The following is a 19,937-nucleotide window of genomic DNA, read 5'->3' as shown; positions in this document are numbered from 1 at the left end:
TTTTTTGTGTGTGTGTGTGTTGATCTCAACCGAAGACAAGAGACTGATGGAGACCAGCAACCAAGAGTGGAATGTTTGATTTGAGCATTGGTGTACGGTGCGGCCAAGTGCGACTAGGGGGGGGGGGGACGGGACGACGGTACGGGGCGCCCTCTTCACAGCACGACGGTACGGGGCGCCCTCCTTCACAGCACGACGGTGCGGGGCGCCCTCCTTCACAGAACGACGGTACGGGGCGCCCTCCTTCACAGTACGACGGTACGGGGCGCCCTCCTTCACAGCACGACGGTGCGGGGCGCCCTCCTTCACAGAACGACGGTACGGGGCGCCCTCCTTCACAGTACGACGGTACGGGGCGCCCTCCTTCACAGTACGACGGTACGGGGCGCCCTCCTTCACAGTACGACGGTGCGGGGCGCCCTCCTTCACAGAACGACGGTACGGGGCGCCCTCCTTCACAGAACGACGGTACGGGGCGCCCCCTTCACAGCACGAGGGTACGGGGCGCCCCCTTCGCAGCACGATGGTACAAGCTTTAGCACACGACGGTACGACTCTAAGCACGACGGTACGACTCTGAGCACGACGGTACGACTTTAAGCACGACGGTATGTCTTTGAGCACGATGGTATGACGTATCAACACGACGGTATGAGTTTTTGAGCACGACGGTATGACGTATGAGCACGACGGTATGACGTATGAGCTCGATGGTATGACTCTTTGGGCACGACGGTATGACTCCTTGAGCACGACGGTACGACTCTCAGAGCACGACGGTACGACCCACTGAACGTAACGGGACGACCCTCGAATAACATGGTACACTCCTTGAACACGACTAGTACGACCCTTGTGTATCATGCCCCCCCCCCCCCCCCCCCCCTTTTGAGGTGGGGGGCGGGGTGGTGGGGTCAGGTCAAAACCTCGCCAGATCACCGTGCTCAAAGGGCGTCCATCTGTCTTCAAGTGTGACCAGTTTCCGCCCCCAAACCTCGATCGAAGTGTGTCTGGGGTACGTGCGCTCCCTAGCCTACGTCTTGCCCCCCCTTGTAACTTGCTGGGTGAAGGCCATCGTGAATGATGAAGGACTTGTCGTGTTTCGTGAATGACCTCATGAGTGAATGCACAGGGGGGGCGCCGCCCCCCCCCCCCCCCAGCCTCGTAGAGAGCCTTTTGACCAATGAGTGAGTGAATGAGTAACTGTTAGAACCAGCGAACAGCCTCATTGAGTGATGAACGAATGAGTGGAATGGGTGGTATCGCCGGCTGCCGATGAATAACCTCAATGAAGAATGGACAAACGGCAGTTTCAATGAGCTTCAAACAACCTCCGTTGAAGGGGGAGGGAGAGTCAGAGAGCAATATGGGGAAGGGGTGTTGAGCCCTGCACTAATATTTGTCGCTTTTAGGCCCAAACAACAACTTGGGTTATTACAACTCGGTTTTGACTTCGCCATTTCGCCCTGGCGGTCCAGACCATTTCCCCCCCCCCCTCCCCTCCCCCTCCTCGCCAGCCAATTACCAATGCGCGACTGGGGGGGGGTTGGGTGGGAGGGGGGGCCAATGTGCTGGGTAATTTGAATGCTGACATCAAACTCCTCTTCAGTGTCGTTTCTTCACTACTGTATAACTTTGAAAAGGAGAGGTCATTGTAATACAATATATATATATATATATATATATATATATATATATATATATATATATATATATATATATATATATATATATATATATATATATATATAGGCTATGGTACCCAAGGATCGTACCTTCGAGCTGAGTGGGTCGTACCGTCGTGCTCAGTGGTCGTACCGTCGTGCTCAGTGGTCGTACCGTCGTGCTCAATGGTCGTACCGTCGTGCTCAATAGGTTGTACCGTCGTGTTCAGTGGTCGAATCGTCGTGCTCAATAGGTCGTACCGTCGTGTTCAGTTGTCGTACCGTCTTGGTCAATCGGTCGTACCGTCGTGCTCAGTGGGTCGTACCGTCGTGTTCAGTGGTCGTACCGTCTTGGTCAATAGGTCGTACCGTCGTGCTCAGTGGTCGTACCGTCGTGCTCAGTAGGTCGTACCGTCGTGCCATGTGGTCCTGTCGTGCTCAAGAGGGTCGTACCGTCGTCTTCAAACGGGCTCAGTGCGTTTCCGATTTACTATTCGATACGAGCTTGCCCTGAGGTGCCGATACCTTATCGGGGTGGGGATTTTGTGCCGATACTTTATTGGGGATTAATGCTTAAATGGCACTAAGGTTATGGACTCCCTCCCCCACCCCCCATGTTGGTCGTGCAGTAATTGGAATTCTTTGGCAAAATGTGATCATAAAACACGAGCAGAACATACGTTCGCGAAACGTGGTGGGAAAGTACGTGAAACGCGATCGGAACGTACGTGAAACGTGATCGGAACGTACGTGAAACGTGATCGGAACGTACGTGAAACGTGATCGGAACGTACGTGAAACGTGATCGGAACGTACGTGAAACGTGATCGGAACGTACGTGAAACGCGATCGGGACTTACGTGAAACGTGATCGGGACGTACGTGAAACGTGATCGGAACGTACGTGAAACGTGATTGGAACGTACGTGAAACGTGATCGGAACGTACGCGAAACGTGATCGGAACGTACGTGAAACGCGATCGGGACGTACGTGAAACGTGATCGGAACGTACGTGAAACGTGATCGGAACGTACGTGAAACATGATCGGAACGTACGTGAAACGTGATCGCAACGTACGTGAAACATGATCGGAACGTACGTGAAACATGATCGGAACTTTCGTAAAACGTGTTCGCAACGTACTCACATACAAATCGTGATGAGAACGCGCACGTCAAACGTTAGCTTACGTCGCACTAAATGGACCAGTTTTAAGATAGATAAGACTAGATAAGATAAGGTAATTGGATAAGATGTCTTTATTGTGAAATTGTATACATGATACAAAATTAAATTCTTTATGGCTAGAAGCTCAATTCAAGGTTAGAAAGTCTTAAGTTTTGATCTTTTTCTAGAAAAAAAAAAGATAAATACGTATTTTAAGGGATCCAGTTGTCTATAGAATATCTGAAAGTTATATATATTTTTTGTTGGTTGGATCCAGTTTTCTATAGAATATCTAGAAGTTATCTCTTTTGTATGTGCGTGTGTGTGTGTGTGTGTGTGTGTGTGGGTGTGTGTGTGTGTGTGTGTGGGTGTGTGTGTGGGTGTGTGTGTGGGGTGGGGGGTTATAGTGTGGGCTCACAAGGATAGAAAACCGACTCATGTTCTCTCATAAAGTCGTTGACTCACATAGATCAGCGCTATTCCCCCCTCGTCTTACTTTATCACAGGAAAAGTCCCCTCAGGACCCAGCTGTTGGGACAGAAGACCACCGAAGCCATCGTAAGGTGTACGTAAAGTAAGACAGGGTCCCAGATAGGGTCTCAGACCCAGCCGAAGGGGTAGAAGACCTCCATTACGTAACTTAAGGTCTTCTGCACAGCTGTGTGGGGTTAGAAGACCTCCAAAACCATCTTAAGGTGCACGTAAGGTAAGGTCATGTATCCAGCCGTAGGGGTTAGAAGACCTCCTAAACCATCTTAAGGTGCACAGATCCAGCCGTAGAGGGTAGAAGACCTCCATTACGTAGCTTAAGGTCTTCTGCCCAGCTGTATGGGGGTTAGAAGACCTCCGAAACCATCGTTAGGTTACATACATAAAGTAAGATAGGGGTCCCAGACCCAGCTGTGGGGGTAGAGGGCCTCCAGAGTGCATCAGTAGAAGAAATGGAGCATTTTGATCCGGAAATTATGATCCTTTATCTGCGTCCACATTCTTTACTGGGCCTAGCCTCCCATTCCCTCCACCTCCATCGTGTTCCCTACCCTCGAAACATTCTCTTAAGACAAAGAAAACGGTGAGGTATTGAGGGACGCCTAATGTAACAACAGTTCCTCTTTCAGCGAGAGTGATAGAAGATCTTGTAAATTATCAAGCATTACAGTCCCTGTCTCAATATATCCCAGTATTTCTTAAGTAAAACATTTACACTTTCACTCAGAGACGCCAGTAAAAGGAGAAGAGTAATGCTATGTGATCTTTGGTTTGTTTACATCCGTTCACATCTGACATGGCGTCGGTTTGTTTACAGATGACGTCTAGAAATCTCTTCAGAAAAATGATTGATGTTTTCCTGTGTACTTTGCCTCTCACTTGGTGTTTGATGGGCTCGTAAAAGATGGATATGGAGAGGTTTAGAGGTCAGGTCAAAGGTCGAGCTGTAATATGCATAAGGGTCGTACTGTCGAGCTCAAAGTTATACCATCGTACTCAAGAGTCGTACCGTCGTGCTCAAAGGTCGTACCGTCGTGCTCAAAGGTCGTACCGTCGTGCTCGAGTCGTACTGTCGTGCTCAAAGGTCGTATCGTGGTGCTCAAAGGTCATACCATCGTACTCAAGAGTCGTACCGTCGTGCTCAAAGGTCGTGTCGTGGTGCTCAAAGGTCGTACCGTCGTACTCGAGTCGTACCGTCGTGCTCAAGATTCGTGCGATCGTGCTCAAGGGTCGTAGCTTTGTGCTCAAGTCATATCATCGTGTTCAAGGGTCGTACCGTCATGTTCAGTGGTCGTCCCATTGTGGTCTAGGGTCGTACCATCTTATTTAAGGGTGAAAGAAACAAGCCCTGAATTGAGACTCGTATTACCCAGTTCTCTTTGGCCATATTTTGCTCTCTTCATCTCAGATGTATCTACTGAAAATAACACACACACACACACACACACACACACACACACACACACATGAAAAACGAAACATAAATCTATCATAAAATAGTTTGTAATTGTGGGGGGGGGGATTATAATTACTGTGGTTGGTATGCAGGAACCGTTACCCATTTTCTAACTGACGACAAACGTTTCACGCGTAACGAGGCAAAAAAGAAACTTATTTTAGTGTATTTACAACATTTTGAACACGTTGCCACATTTGCGTTCATGGTGATGACCTGAATCACTGTTTCACTGATTCGTGGATTCAGTGATTCACTACCCGACTCGTGGGACTAGTGATCCAAACTCATGGATTGGCTGATTCATATGTTCATGAACCTATCGTTAGTGAGCTCGGGATCTACATTCGAAGCAAGTACCCATATAGCCATCGATGTATTATTTTATTTACCATGCCTTTATTCATGGTTGAATTTGGTACATACACATTTGTGTTCGTGTGTGTGTGTGTGTGTGTGTGTGTGTGTGTTTTAAATCTATTCGCTGATGTTAATCGGTGTCTACTTCGAGTATAAGGTATGCTTGAAGTATACTCCACAAGGGTTGTCTCAGATGGTGAGAACTGGTAACTGAGCAGTGTGTATGGCTGGTGGGGTGTGGACGCTTCGATTCCCCTTGAGAGTTTGTTTTGTTCGATCAAATGGCTTCCAACCACTTCCGTCATACGCCCGTGAACTTATACCTTATACCTTATACCTTGACCACCTATGTGCCGACCAAGGCTCGTACCTGCGTATATATATATATATATATATATATATATATATATATATATATATATATATATATATATATATATAACTAGTTTGATAGCTATTTAGCCTTATGGCTGAGATTATCGCATACTGGGGTAGCTCCAAGGAATAGTGGGTTCTGATTCGACGACGTTAGAGCCAATAGGTTTTGAGCCCCCCACCCCAACACTCTCTCTCTCTCTCTCTCTCTCTCTCTCTCTCTCTCTCTCTCTCTCTCTCCTTGAAGCGTAATGTATCATTACTTCAATTCATGCAGGACTCTCCCCTCCCTCTCATTGAATCTGAGACTTCTGGGACCCCAAATGGGGCTTGGGGGAAAGGGGTCAAAATTGCCCCGCTGATCCCTGGCCAGCTTACGTCACGACATGACAGCACACGCTAGGGGATCGTACACAGTTAATCAATTTATTTATTTTTTGTACGATTGACAGCATATTTTTCAGCTTTTCTGCCACTAGTCATTGATAGCAACTAAGTTCGACGACGTAGCGAATGCACAAAATAGCCACGGAACGAAGATTTCATGAAACAAAAGAGTGTTGTTAACGGGAGTCAAGTTTGTAACCCTGCTTAGCGTCCGTATATGGACACTTTTCTCTCTAAATTCATCATCAAACAGTAACCAAATATGTAGTTTCGGGAGATTAATGTAAGATTCAGGAGGCATTTTGACTACATGGATCCCAGATCGATGAATGAAGAGAAAAAGTAGGCCTTTGAAAACGTCCACTGACACTGGCTGTTTGTATCCCCTGTAGGTTGAGGATATGACGTCACCGATTGTTATTTTCCTTAATATTCCGCACACATGTACATCTACACGTTCGAAAAATACATGAAATTGAGAGAAATAAATAATATTCCCGAACGTGCGTGGCATATTCGATTTACACCGTATTCAAAACGTATTTAAAAGTATGTGGATATTATGACGTCAAATGTTTTAAAGTGCTTCGTTTGTTTACATCAGTGTGTTGACAACATAGACGTGGGGGGACATTTCGTGTCATACAGTGTGTGAAACTCTACCATAACGTGACGACCAGTTTGATTCTGTGCAGGAATCGTGGGATAATATTAATCTTCTCGTGAGTGAAGGCAAATAGAACCAGCGCTTGGGGGGTAAACCCGTAAAAATTTGTGAGTAATATCCACTTGTTCTTTTAAGTATAGGGAGATGTAGGAGGGGAAGGGGGGGGGGGGGGTTTGGTGACAGTATGGGAACTGGAGAGTTGATAGTACAGAAATGGTAGTGACTTACATATAATTGCTGATATCGGGTTTTATCCATGGGACTGCACGTTATTATCTATTTGGACTTAGCCATATACACAGACTTAGCTATATACACAGACTTAGCTATATACACAGTAGAGGGAGGGAGTTCTACTCTCGTGTGTTAGACACAAAACCTCTCACTCTTGTCTAGTCCTTTGTCCCTAATATTATTCCATATAAATCTTTTTCAGTCCATTTGTGTAGAGTTTAAGTAATTCTTTTTTTTTTTTTAAAAGATATTATAAGTCATACTGTTCATAACTATATTTTACTTTCACACAAACTCTCGTTTCTTTATTTCATGTAATGCACAATTGGTCACTGAAGTTTAGTCGAGAACTGTAGTATAGCTACAACCTGTTACAGAGCATTTCTAATTTCATTCCATGGAACCTAGATGTAATTATTTTAATCACATTTTAGACATTTTTGTCATACGGAATAGTGAAGTGCTTATATATTCTTTTCAGCCCATCTTTATATTACACTTGATTATCAGCCTTAATGCCTTAGGTTAAGATTTGAGTTAAACCCTGATAGCTCAATTATGCCTATACGTAATGTTATAAAATCTAATAATTTGCAATTTAATGGTAATGTAAACTGAATCTGTAACATGATATGTATAGATGTTAACCCTTTCTGCAAATTGATATCTGTCTAAATTTAAGGTGACATTATTATTTTTCGTCTCTTGAACAGATATGTTTTATTTCATGTTGTGTTGTACGTGATCCACCTCTTAAGTATTATAGATCTTATGTATTGGTTTTTGGCCCAATTTCACATTGTATATTATGCTGCTGTTCCTTATACTTTTGGTATATATTAATGCTAGTTTAAGTTTCCTTTGACCATTATTTTTGGCAGAATGGTTTTTGGTTCATTTGGGTTGGCCAATTACCAACATGCAATTTGTGCACTGCAAAAATTTTATATATATATATGTATATATATATATATATATATATATAACTATATCTATATATATATATATATATATATATATATATATATATGTATATCATACAAACCTCTAACATCAAGGATCGAACCCGGGACCCCTGTGTAACAGGCGGGAGCGCAACCGCTAAGGCTATGATCGCCCCTAATAGGGAAATGACTATCCGAATACTATGTACTCGAATATCCTTCATCTCACGTTGGTGAGCAACGGGGTCTACACTGGTCATTTCCCATCAGGCGCACACAGCCAGCAGATAGCATTTTACCAAACCTAACTGTACAACGCAGAGGTATATGAATACGAACAAAGTGCATATGAACGCGCACCTTCATAGAACATACATATATATACCTCCGCGTTGTGCAGTTAGGTTTGGTAAAATGCTATCTGCTGGCTGTGTGAGCCTGATGGAAAATGACTGGTGTAGACCCCGTTGCTCACCAACGTGAGATGAAGGGTATTCGAGTACATAGTATTCGAATAGTTATTTCCCCAATTAGAGGCGATCATAGCCTTGCGGTAGCGCTCCCGCCTGTTACACAGGGGTCCCGGGTTCGATCCTGGCTGTTGGAGGTTTGTATGTTCTATGTCCTGCATACCAACCAGAATAATTATGATCCCCCCACCCCTCCCCAACTACAACTATTTTATGATAGATTTATGTTCTATGTTTGTATGTTCTATGAAGGTGCGAGTTCATTTGCATTTTGTTCATATATATATATATATATATATATATATATATATATATATATATATATATATATATATATATATATATATATATATTGGAAAGGATCACAATTTTGAGCGTGATCAAGATATTCCTATGAGTCCACGGGGAAAATGAAACACGAAAAGTTCCCAAGTGCACTTTCGTGTAATAATCACATCATCAGGGGAGACACAAGAGAGAAATATAAGTCAGTTGATATACATCGAAGAGACGAAGCTAGGACATTTGGTAAATATGTGATAGTCCAATTTACCAAATGTCGTCCTAGCTTCGTCTCCTTCATATATTTTCTTCTGTACAGTTTCTATTTGCCGTATAGTTTTTCGGTGGTCTTCTTGAGGTTTCTGCAGGAGTTCCCCATAGGGCATCGACGTTTCAGAACTAACATCCTCCACCTTCAGGCTGAATCTGATGGTTCTGTGGTGGGGGTGGCTGGTTATATACGATTCTGGTGGATCGGGTGGAGACAGGTGGGCGGAGCGGATCGGCTAAGCTGATCGCTCATTGGCTGCTTGGTTCGTATGGCTTATGTGACGTTTTGAGGATGGCGGGATTTGAAAATCTTCCGACTTGGGTTTGTTTATTCTCGGTTGCTTTCGTGATGATGTGAATTGCCTCTTAAGAGACGACGAGGGTCGTGTTCTCTTGCGATGACCTCGGTGTTCTGGTCCAGGTCTTGGTGTGTCAGGCGGGTTTTGTGTTTAGTGGCGTAGTGATTCTTGATGTCTCCATTCTGTAGGGGGGCAGGTGTGAGGCGCCTCGGTAGCCTGCTGGTCTGTGTCATTCCAGTGAATGAGTGAGGGGACATCCCAGGCCGCCCCCGCCTCCAACTCTCTCCTCACTGCTGCCGTTGTGTTGGTAAACGACTTTGCTCCTCCTGAAGGAGGGGCGTTTTAGTCACGGTGGGCCTCTTTTGCGAAGCAGGAGGTAGGGGATGTTTTCATCGCCTTGTATAGATGGTGAGAGCAATGTGTATAGATGGTGAGAGCAATGTGTATAGATGATGAGAGCAATGTGTATAGATGGTGAGAGCAATGTGTATAGATGGTGAGAGCAATGTGTATAGATGATGAGAGCAATGTGTATAGATGGTGAGAGCAATGTGTATAGATGGTGAGAGCAATGTGTTGTACCGGATCCGTGTGGCGTACATTTCTGTGTACATTGTCCTTGATGATGGTCTCATGTACGCCTCTACAGACCCGGGACGACACATTGCTCTCATCATTGTACGGCAAATAGAAATTGTATATGATATAGATAAAGGAGAATCTGTGTGTGTTTGTGTGTGTGTGTGTGTGTGTGTGTGTGTGTGTGTGTGTTGTGTCAAGGACGCGGCAATCAGCTCCCAGACAACGCTGCAGTTCATCCTCATCCTGGGGCTGGGCGATGTAAGGTCACCTAGGTTGAAGTGGGAGGGAAGGGCCGTGTATGAACACTATTTGTGTGCTACATGAAGAAAGTTTACACGTGTGTTTTCCCGTCCCTTAACTCGGTATATATGTAGTGTGTCTTTCCTCAAGTGCATACGCTCACATACCAGTAGTGTGTGTGTGTGTGTGTGTGTGTGTGTGTGTGTGTCCAAGGACTAGCCTTGATGATTATTAATTACCATGCAAATTAGGTCTCGCAGTGTAATCCTACTCAAGCCATTACTTATTGCAAGCCTCGGCAGCGGGAGTGCAGCTAACTGAAGACCAGTATTTCTAGTTTGATAATATCTGTCACATTACCTTACCTCTGCTTTATATATATATATATATATATATATATATATATATATATATATATATATATATATATATATATTGGAAAGGATCACAATTTTGCGCGTGATCAAGATATTTCTATGAGTCCATGGGGGAAATGAAACACGATAAGTTCCCAAGTGCACTTTCGTGTAATAATCAAATCATCAGGGGAGACACATGTTTACCAAATGGCGTCCTAGCTTCGTGTTTTCGATGTATATCAACTAACTTATATTTCTCTCTTGTGTCTCTCCCTGGCCTCCACCACCTGGACCCCAGGCCGTCTGGCCTCCACCACCTGGACCTCAGGCTGCGTGGCTGCCACCAGCTGCCACATTTTCAGGAGCGTACCAGTGTAACTGAGGAGGGCAGGATTCCCCCCCCCCCCCTCTCTCTCTCTCTCTCTCTCTCTCTCTCTCTCTCTCTCTCTCTCTCTCTCTCTCTCTCTCTCTCCTCTCTGGTGGAGTGAGTCCCTTCATGTGGATACCTGATAAAGTGTGGTGTGAAATGATGGGAGGAGGAGATCGACTGTGGAGGGTAGGGTAGGTGTGTGTGTGTGTGTGTGTGTGTGTGGGTGTGCAAAAAAAAAAAAAAGACGTCCCAACAGAACCAAAAATGAATAATAGCATTACCTACGGAGGCCTGGAGAGACAAGCCACCAGAGATAGTGAACCTGTGAAAACAAGGCTTATGTGGTGAAGATACACACACACACACACACACACACACACACGTTATGTGTTGAAGATACACACACACACACACACACACACACACACACACACACGCACCCACTTCGTCTCACACACACACCCTGGACAATCGATCATTTCACTTGTGCTTCATCACCGGACATTTTCAAGTGTTGACTGAAGTGTTTAACCAGAGGTTGATGATGGTTTAGTCATGGCCCCGGTGGTATTTGTTGAATTGAAAACGAAAATATCAATATGGTATTAATTACATGTACTTCTTTGTTCATATATCTTTTTTTTACGTTTTTTGATGTTTTTTTCGTGGTTTAAAGCTGCTAGGTAACCATTAAATTCTAGCGTATATATATATATATATATATATATATATATATATATATATATATATATATATATATATATATATATATTTATACTATTCGCCATTTCCCGCGTTAGCGAGGTAGCGTCAAGAACAGAGAACTGAGCCTTTGAGGGAATATCCTCACTATGACCCCTTCTCTGTTCCTTCTTTTGGAAAATTAAAAACGAGAGGGGAGGATTTCCAGCCCCCGTGAAATGAGTCTAAGGATTATTATTATTAATTTTTTCTGATATTTTTCATACCTATTCGCCATTTCCCCCATTAGCGAGGTAGCGTTAAGAGCCGAGGACTGAGCCTTAGAGGGAATATTCTCACTTGGCCCCCTGTTCTCTCTTCCTTTTGGAACATTATATGATATATGATGGATATCCACGGCCATGAGGGTTTCGAACCCTTGCATGAGGGTCATGCAGGTTCGTGAGGGCTTCGAACCCTTGCATGATAAGGGTCATGCAAGTTCGTGAGGTCTTCGAACCCTTGCATAATGATGAGGGTCATGCACGTTCGTGTCATGAACTCTGAACAGCCTATTTAACAAAAGGCATTGAGTGTGGACTGTGTGTGCGTGTGGGTGTGTGTAAGTCGAAGCTCCTGAGTGTTCCTGTGGATAATCCTCTTTTCTTTTTTTTTCTTTTTTTTTGCCCCGTGTCAGTCCGTCGTGTGTGTGAAGATCCAGTATAGCGTCAAGTGAAAATCATCCACACAGCAGCGTTAACGCCACACTGGTTCAAATGCTGCTGCTGCTCTCTCTCTCTCTCTCTCTCTCTCTCTCTCTCTCTCTCTCTCTCTCTCTCTCTCTCTCTCTCTCTCTCTCACACGGTGTCAGAGACCCGGAGGTCTTAAACGTGTCCATGATGTGGGTAGCAGGCGACAGACAGATCTGACGTGTGGTAGAGAGAATATAAGTGGTTCCAGGACTCCACCACTCCTCGTCTTCATGGTAATCCATGGCTCTCACAAGTCTCTTGAAGAGAAAGTACGATTTACGTTTGGGTTCATGTTTCCCCGCCCGCGAGGCATATATAGACGTCTGTTTGCCTGCGTGAGGAATATAGAGAAAGTGGGTCTTGCTCCCAGGCTGCCTGCGTGAGGACTATGGAGAAAGTGGGTCTTGCTCCCTGGCTGCCTGCGGGAGGACTATGGAGAAAGTGGGTCTTGCTCCCTAGCTGCCTGCGGGAGGACTATGGAGGAAATGGGTCTTACCCCCCTGGCTGCCTTCGGGAGGACTATGGAGGAAGTGGGTCTTGCTCCCTGGCTGCCTGCGTGAGGAATATAGAGAAAGTGGGTCTTACCCCCCCGAAGTGGGTCTTGCCCCCTAGCTGCCTGCGGGAGGAATATGGAGAATATGGGTCTCACCCCCCCCCCCCCCCCGCTGGCTGCCTGCGGGAGGAATATGGGTCTTCCCCCCCCCCCCCCCCCCCCCCGCTGGCTGCTTGCGGGAGGATGGGTCTACTGTACCCCCCTCCCTCCCCGCCTGAGCCATCCACATATCTTTCAAGCGGTCGTTCATTTGTTTTTACGGGGGCGGTGGTGGCATGCCCTTTTCTGCCCACGAGACGTTAGTGGAGGACCTCCGTGTTCAGACGATCTTTCTGGCCCTCGTCTGCACAATGATGGAAGGCCATGGGTCGAGCCAGTAACCCGTCCTTTGGGGAAACAAATGAATATATATATCTATCTTTCTTTTCTCTCTTTCTTTCAAACTATTCGCCATTTCCCCGCATTAGCGAGGTAGCGTTAAGAACAGAGGACTGGGCCTTTGAGGGAATATCCTCACCTGGCCCCCTTCTCTGTTTCTTCTTTTGGAAAATTAAAAAAAAGAAAACGAGAGGGGAGGATTTCCAGCCCCCCGCTCCCTCCTCTTTCAGTCGCCTTCTACGACACGCAGGGAATACGTGGGAATCATTCTTTCTCCCCTATCCCCAGGGATATATATATATATATATATATATATATATATATATATATAGGGGAGAAAGAATACTTCCCACGTATTCCCTGCGTGTCATAGAAGGCGACTGAAAGAGGAGGGAGCTGGGGGTGTCTGAAAATCCTCCCCCTCTCGAATTTCGAGAAGCCTTACTTGTCGTGAGTATCGAGTGTACTCTTTGTCATATTTGCTCGAAGTGTAGGTTTGAATTTGGATATTTCTAAAGTTATTTCTAAGATCATAAAGGATTCGCATCCCTCTTGGTGACCTTCTTGATCACTTCGTCTCCTCGTGTGGTGCTCATTGATCTCATCTTCATCGTTGGTATTGGATACTACGCTCACGACCTCGCTGTTGTTTTTCTTGCGGGAGTAAATAGTGTTCTTAGTGGGTCTCGATACTTTTTTGAAAAGAGAAGTATCGACTTTATGAAACTACGTCCTCAAAGGCTCGAGTATCTTTTCGTGGCGCGTGGAGAGGCAAATGCTTACGAGAGTTCCAGTCTTGATTGTGTGTGTGTGTGTGTGTGTGTGTGAGGAAGGAATGACTGAACGGTTGGTTCTCAGGACGTCCTGGGACTACAGAAAGAAGCCTTGGGGCGTTGCTCCCTCTGGATGGTACTGAGACATCAAGGGTGTGGGCTTGCTTTAAGCCCGCTGTAAGGAAGGGGGAGTTCCGGGCCTCTGTGGTGTAGCCAGAGACAACACTGAAACACGTTTGACTTTCGGGGGATATGGTGTAGCCTCAGGCTTGGCGGTCTGGCTCAAGAGGGAGCGATCAAAGAAGGATTTTTATATTTACTAAAGCCGTTCAAAATCTCTTTAGGGATCTCATCTCCAAACTTCCCCGTAATTTTCAAAGTTGACCGTTCATTATGAACACTAATGTGCCTCACGTTATTCGCTCTTAATGGTAATTTCATTGTTCGTGGAAATTTCTGGAATATTAAAATAAAAAGTTCCATTTCAACGGTAGATGTTAATGAAGGGGTCTGGAGTCTACGATGAAATGGTCTGGAATCCATGATGAAAACGTCTGGAATCTATGACAAAAGCGTCTAGAATCTATGATGAAGGCGCCTGGAATCTATAATGAATGCTTCTAGAATCTATGATGAAGGCGTCTAGAATCTATGATGAAGGCGTCTGGAATCTATGATAAAGGCGCTCGCCTGGTATCTATCGTCATACCAAGAAATCCACGGAAACATTATCCCACTCAAACCTGACTGTGGTCTAGGAAGACCTGGAATCCAGGACGCACAGACGACCCCTCTCTCCTTCCCAGACTGACCAGGCCACACCATTGCCCTGGGGAGTGAACACGTCTGTCGATTTCCACGAGCCATCAACGACGTGTTGAGGTGGACCGAAATCTCGCTCGAATGAGATATGACCCCCACGCCAAGCACTGCTGGGATCATGGCCATGTAAAATTCACCTCCCTGCCAATCCCAGGCCAGCCGATGGCCATTCCTGTGGGTGGGAGGGAGGGGAGGCCACTCGCCCCTCCCAGCCCGTGGTGGTGGTTGTGGCCACAGGGGGTCGCCGTGGTGTTGACCACCTCGGGGTCTCCGTAGCAGGAGCCATTGGTCCATGCGGGGGTAGGGGGGCGAAGTCGTCGAACCAATTGTGGGTATGAGGTTTCTTCGGCTGGAGAAAACGAGGGAGGGGCCACATCCCTTTTTGGCCGAAAAGGGGAAGGCGGGCCCATTCCGGGGGGGGAAAGGATTCGTAGCGGCGAGAGAGAGAGAGAGAGAGAGAGAGAGAGAGAGAGAGAGAGAGAGAGAAGAGAGAGATTGTGTATTAGCTACGTAGCGTGTTCGAGACAAGTCAGTCAGTAACATGTGGGGAACACGAGAATGGAAGGCATTTAATTCTCTTCACAACCGACCCCCCACATCCCCACCGTATATGTAACGCATCCGGCCTGAACCACAAACATTCTTTTTAGCTTCCTTTTTTTTTTATTTGAAATGACTCTTGTGTTCAGTAGCAACTGGAGCCACTGGTCAAATAGTGTGTGTGTGTGTGTGTGTGTGTGTGTGTGTGTGTGTGTGTGTGTGTGTGTGTCTCGAACTAGTGTTGTTCCTGTGGCGTTGTTGGGTTTAGGTCCAGTTTAGAAAACCATTGAGGCCATCACTAGATGATGAGGGAGGGAGGGATGTTCCCTGCAGACGAGGGATGAGGTGTTAAGGTGAGGTAGGTTTGTGAGGTGATGGTAAGGCACTTGAAACTCCGGGGGATGGTGTTGAGGATGGAGTTGTGTGTCACCTCTGAGGGTGGAGCACTGTGTTACCTCTGAGGGTGGAGCACTGTGTTACCTCTGAGGGTGGAGCACAGTTTCACCTCTGAGGGAGGGAGGACTGTGCCACACCCGCCAGGCCAGACATAGATCAGGACACACATACACCTCCACCCACTCTCTCGGGATTCGACCTACTGTGTTTACAAGTACGTCGCACAGATGAGGCAAGTTGGCCACAGGCAGCTAGCTTGTTAACTCTCTCTCTCTCTCTCTCTCTCTCTCTCTCTCTCTCTCTCTCCTTTGTGTGTGACCCGTTCCTCCACTTTGGCCCTTTTTCTTTCCCTTCCCCTTCCACCACCACCACCCTCCCATCCTATCTTATTCGCCACCCCACACCACCCAATACCCCCCTTCTCTCCCACGTTTCCTATCCCGTCCCACGGGAGTCAGTCATAAATTAAACATGAAGACATCTGCCACGCTGCCTGTCGCGTTGATTGCATTGGTGAACTGGTCCCCCCACATCCCCACACACACCCAATGCTCGTCTTGGTATATATATATATATATATATATATATATATATATATATATATATATATATATATATATAACAGTCAGTTCAGTTGATATACAACGAAGAGACGTACGTCAACTGACTGTTATATTTCTCTCTTGTGTCTCCCTTGATGATGTGATTATTACACGAAAGTGCACTTGGGAGCTTATTTACTGCTGAGGGAAGGAGGGAGCCTAGTGACATACTGTTCCTTGACATACTGGGATATTAGTAGGCATATTAGCAAATAGAGGTCTTGCCACACTGGACTGCTTGTCATGATTAGCATATTGACACTCTGGCTTACCGGAATGTTAGCGTACTAGTAATAGTGATCTATGGACATATTGGAACACTGCCATGTTGATATACTGGCATACGTGATGGGAAACAGTTCGCGTTAGGCTAAAAAGTCACGAAGATATAATGCGTATAAGTTTAAACAAACTACTCCTTTCGAACTGTAGTTTAAACACCGAGAAAATAGTCAAAAAAAAAGGAGAAAATACTTCGTTGAGATTGTAATTTAAACGCAGACGCAATTACTACACTCGAATTGTAATTTAAACTTAAGAGAAAATGCTCCCTCCGCTCGAATTGATTTAGAATGTCGTAATTACTAGCCAAGGGAATGGGCCACGTTGCATATTATATGAATTAATTAATATAAGTGTTTTGATAGTTTTAATTTTGTTTCGTTTTCGTCATCAGTTATGCAAAGCTTGACTTCGTCCACTCGCTTCCCCCGAACTCATTCATGGCTTTGGGTGGTGTCAGGTCAAGTCTGAGGTGTGAAGGGGTGTGGGAAGGGGTTTGGGGGGGGGGGGGGGGGAAGGGGTAGGGGATTGAGCTTTAATGAGGTAGAAGTTCACACTTTAAGATCGATCGTCGGGCAAGTTCAAAAACACAAACAGTTCAGTCGCTCTTTTGTGTCTACAGTAAAGAAAACAACCCCATTAGTGAACTTGCTCCTGGTGTACCAGAACTTTTATCTTCGAATGTTATCTTCATCCCCCAAGATCAAAATAAGAAGGTTTGAACTTTTTCAAGAAAGAGAAAAGAGGGGAAAGAAGAAGATGATGATGATGAAAACTTTGCGAGAATGCAAAGTCGGCTCAGAAACTAGGCCTGGTGGGGGTCGGTAATGAGGAAAGTTTGTCCTCACGCGTGGGCCATCTGTCATAAGATTGGCTTAGGGGGAATTATGACAAGGAGGGAATCTTCTCTTTCGTAGCCATATATATATATATATATATATATATATATGCTATGAGTCCACGGGGAAGTGGAAACGCGATTAGTTCCCATGTGCACTTTCGTATAATAATCACATCATCAGGGGAGACACAAGAGAGAAATATAACAGTCAGTTGATATACAGCGAAGAGACGTAGCTAGGACGCCATTTGGTAAACAAGTGACCTTCTGTAGGGCCCTTTCATCGCTCAGGAAACCAGGGTATCTTCACAGGATGGAACCAGATGTCAAGAAGTGTACTATCGCCTGCACCAGTTTCAGGGATGAGTATAGGACGATTGAGGAGCAAGTGGTCAGGTTCTATGGGAAGATGCACCTTAGGGCGTGAGGAATCTTGAGGTACTTTTGACTCGGTTACTCGTCCTGGTTGAGAGACAAATGGTATCCGGAATGCAGACTAGAAAGTGTAACTCACACATGTCTGGGGAGTTTAGTTTCAGGTGGGCGTAGGGCTGATGAAGTTAAGGTTCAGATACTGGGTTGTGAGGGCGTTATTTTTTTTTTCTATTTAGTGCTTCTCGAGTTATTACGGTATTAATATGTGTTGTTAATGTTCATTTTACTCTGGAAGGAAGGGGAGAGAGGGAGGGGGGCTGGTTTGACGATAGATTGTTGAAGTATGACGTAGAGGCGAGCGTCTTATTTTCGCCTCGTGTTTGGTGGTTGATTATGGAATGGTTTGGGTGGGTGGACTCTAGTGCTCTTGAGAGGAAGAACTGGGTGCCCAAATTGTACTGGGAATATATTTCTTTCTTTTTTTCCCCCTTTGTGTTGGTGTTGAATGTTTTTGTGTTTGCTAAGCAGCCGGTGATTATTCTGGAAGCCTTGTTTTTTTGTGGTTCGCTTATTGTTTCGTTCGCATATGTGTTTCGTTCGCTTCTGAACAGAACATATGACCAGGCAGGTGAGGCGTAGTTTAGGATGGAGCGGATGAATTGTTTTCAGGGGATACTGAGTGATTCCTTAATCCTCATTCTAAATGATGATCCATTTTAAACCGATTATGTAACAGACGGTTCTATCAACCATAGGCCCTGCCGATTATCTACAGACCTCCCGATATCTTTTATCCCCTCGATTGCCCAGAATTCCTACCGATTACAACTGTAGATCAGCCGATTCCATTAAAGTAATTTAACCACCGACTCTCCAATGGCATCAAACGGATCACATCAGTACTTGCCTATAATATAAGTGTATGTGTAGGTGTGCCAGCTTGATAAGTACTTATGATAACTACTTATAATAAGGCACAAGCCTGGGGAAAAAAGGTACTTATAGTAAGACACAAACTTGTGGAAAAATATGAGGTGCAGCGACAGGCCATGTAAGTAGTAGTAGTAGTAATGGTAGTAGTAGTAGTAGTAGTAAGTGAAGTAAGACACAAACTTGTGGAAAAAATATGAGGTGCAGCGACAGGCCATGTAAGTAGTAGTAGTAGTAATGGTAGTAGTAGTAGTAGTAGTAAGTGAAGTAAGACACAAACTTGTGGAAAAATATGAGGTGCAGCGACAGGCCATGTAAGTAGTAGTAGTAGTAATGGTAGTAGTAGTAGTAGTAGTAAGTGAAGTAAGACACAAACTTGTGGAAAAATATGAGGTGCAGCGACATGCCATGTAAGTAGTAGTAGTAGTAGTAATGGTAGTAGTAGTAGTAGTAAGTGAAAGGTACATACTTTTGAAAATTACGACTTACCTACACAACTTTGGCCCGTCCACGGGGATATTGATGGCCAAAGTTGGCCAAGCATGTTGGCCAGCCGTCAAGACATACTTGGTGGGGGCGTGGAGGTGTGGGGGATTTGGGGGATGGGGGGCAAAAATATGATGACGGTCTGGGAGTGTTGGGTCGGTCAGCCCATTAGAAAAATGTCGGAAAGTATTCTTTCAAACCCTTTTTCCTTTTTTTTTTTATAATAATTAGCAACATTCCTCTCTAAACGTAATGAAAATAGAATATAAATATATTTTTTTTTTTCATATGGTGGTATGTTCGACAACATGTATGGTTAGTTATGATACAGGGGAAAAAATATTTGAAATATTCGTAATGAATATTTTTGTTTGTTTCATGTAGATATATATATTTTTTTTGAAATTGTCATTTTTTGTGTTGGGTTTATGTCAAAGTGATCGTCATGGGTAAGTAGTGATTAACACTTAGATTTTGACATTGCCTGCCTTCATGTTGTTCAAAATGGATCAAATCTGTTCTTGTTTGTTTTAGCGTTTGATTCCTTTTTGAAGTCGAAATATTTTTCATCTGAACCTAGAATATTTATGTGCGTCTATCATGTGACCCTTCGATATTCATATGTATCTTAGGTATTCTTTTTTTTTTTTTTTTTTACCTTAAACACCCCTCATATACCTAGAATATTTATGTATTTCCAGCATATTCATGTGTGCCAGAAATATTCGTATGTAACGAATATTCTTGAGTACAATACCACTCATGTGCACCTTAGATATTCATGTACACCATAGATATTCATGTACACCTTAGATATTCATGTGGACCACAGATATTCATGTACGCCTTAGACATTCATGTACACCTTAGATATTCATATGAACCTTAGATATTCATGTACACCTTAG

The 19,937-nt window shown here is 44.8% G+C and overlaps 1 long non-coding RNA gene across 1 annotated transcript in view; it reads left to right on the top strand.

Annotated features, from left to right (window-relative positions):
- Positions 1–6,516: 6,516 nt before the first annotated feature.
- LOC139758812 (uncharacterized) overlaps positions 6,517–19,937 on the top strand; it is an 89,495-nt gene continuing 76,074 nt past the window's right edge. Inside the window, exon 1 of the long non-coding RNA XR_011714941.1 lies at positions 6,517–6,675. This is a non-coding gene — a long non-coding RNA (uncharacterized lncRNA). The remainder of the gene's footprint in view (positions 6,676–19,937) is intronic.

The sequence above is a fragment of the Panulirus ornatus genome, chromosome 31 (assembly GCF_036320965.1).
Source record: "Panulirus ornatus isolate Po-2019 chromosome 31, ASM3632096v1, whole genome shotgun sequence".
NCBI lineage: Eukaryota > Metazoa > Arthropoda > Malacostraca > Decapoda > Palinuridae > Panulirus > Panulirus ornatus.
The sequence above is the reverse complement of the archived record's forward strand: the minus strand, read 5'-3'. Positions and strand labels throughout refer to the sequence as shown.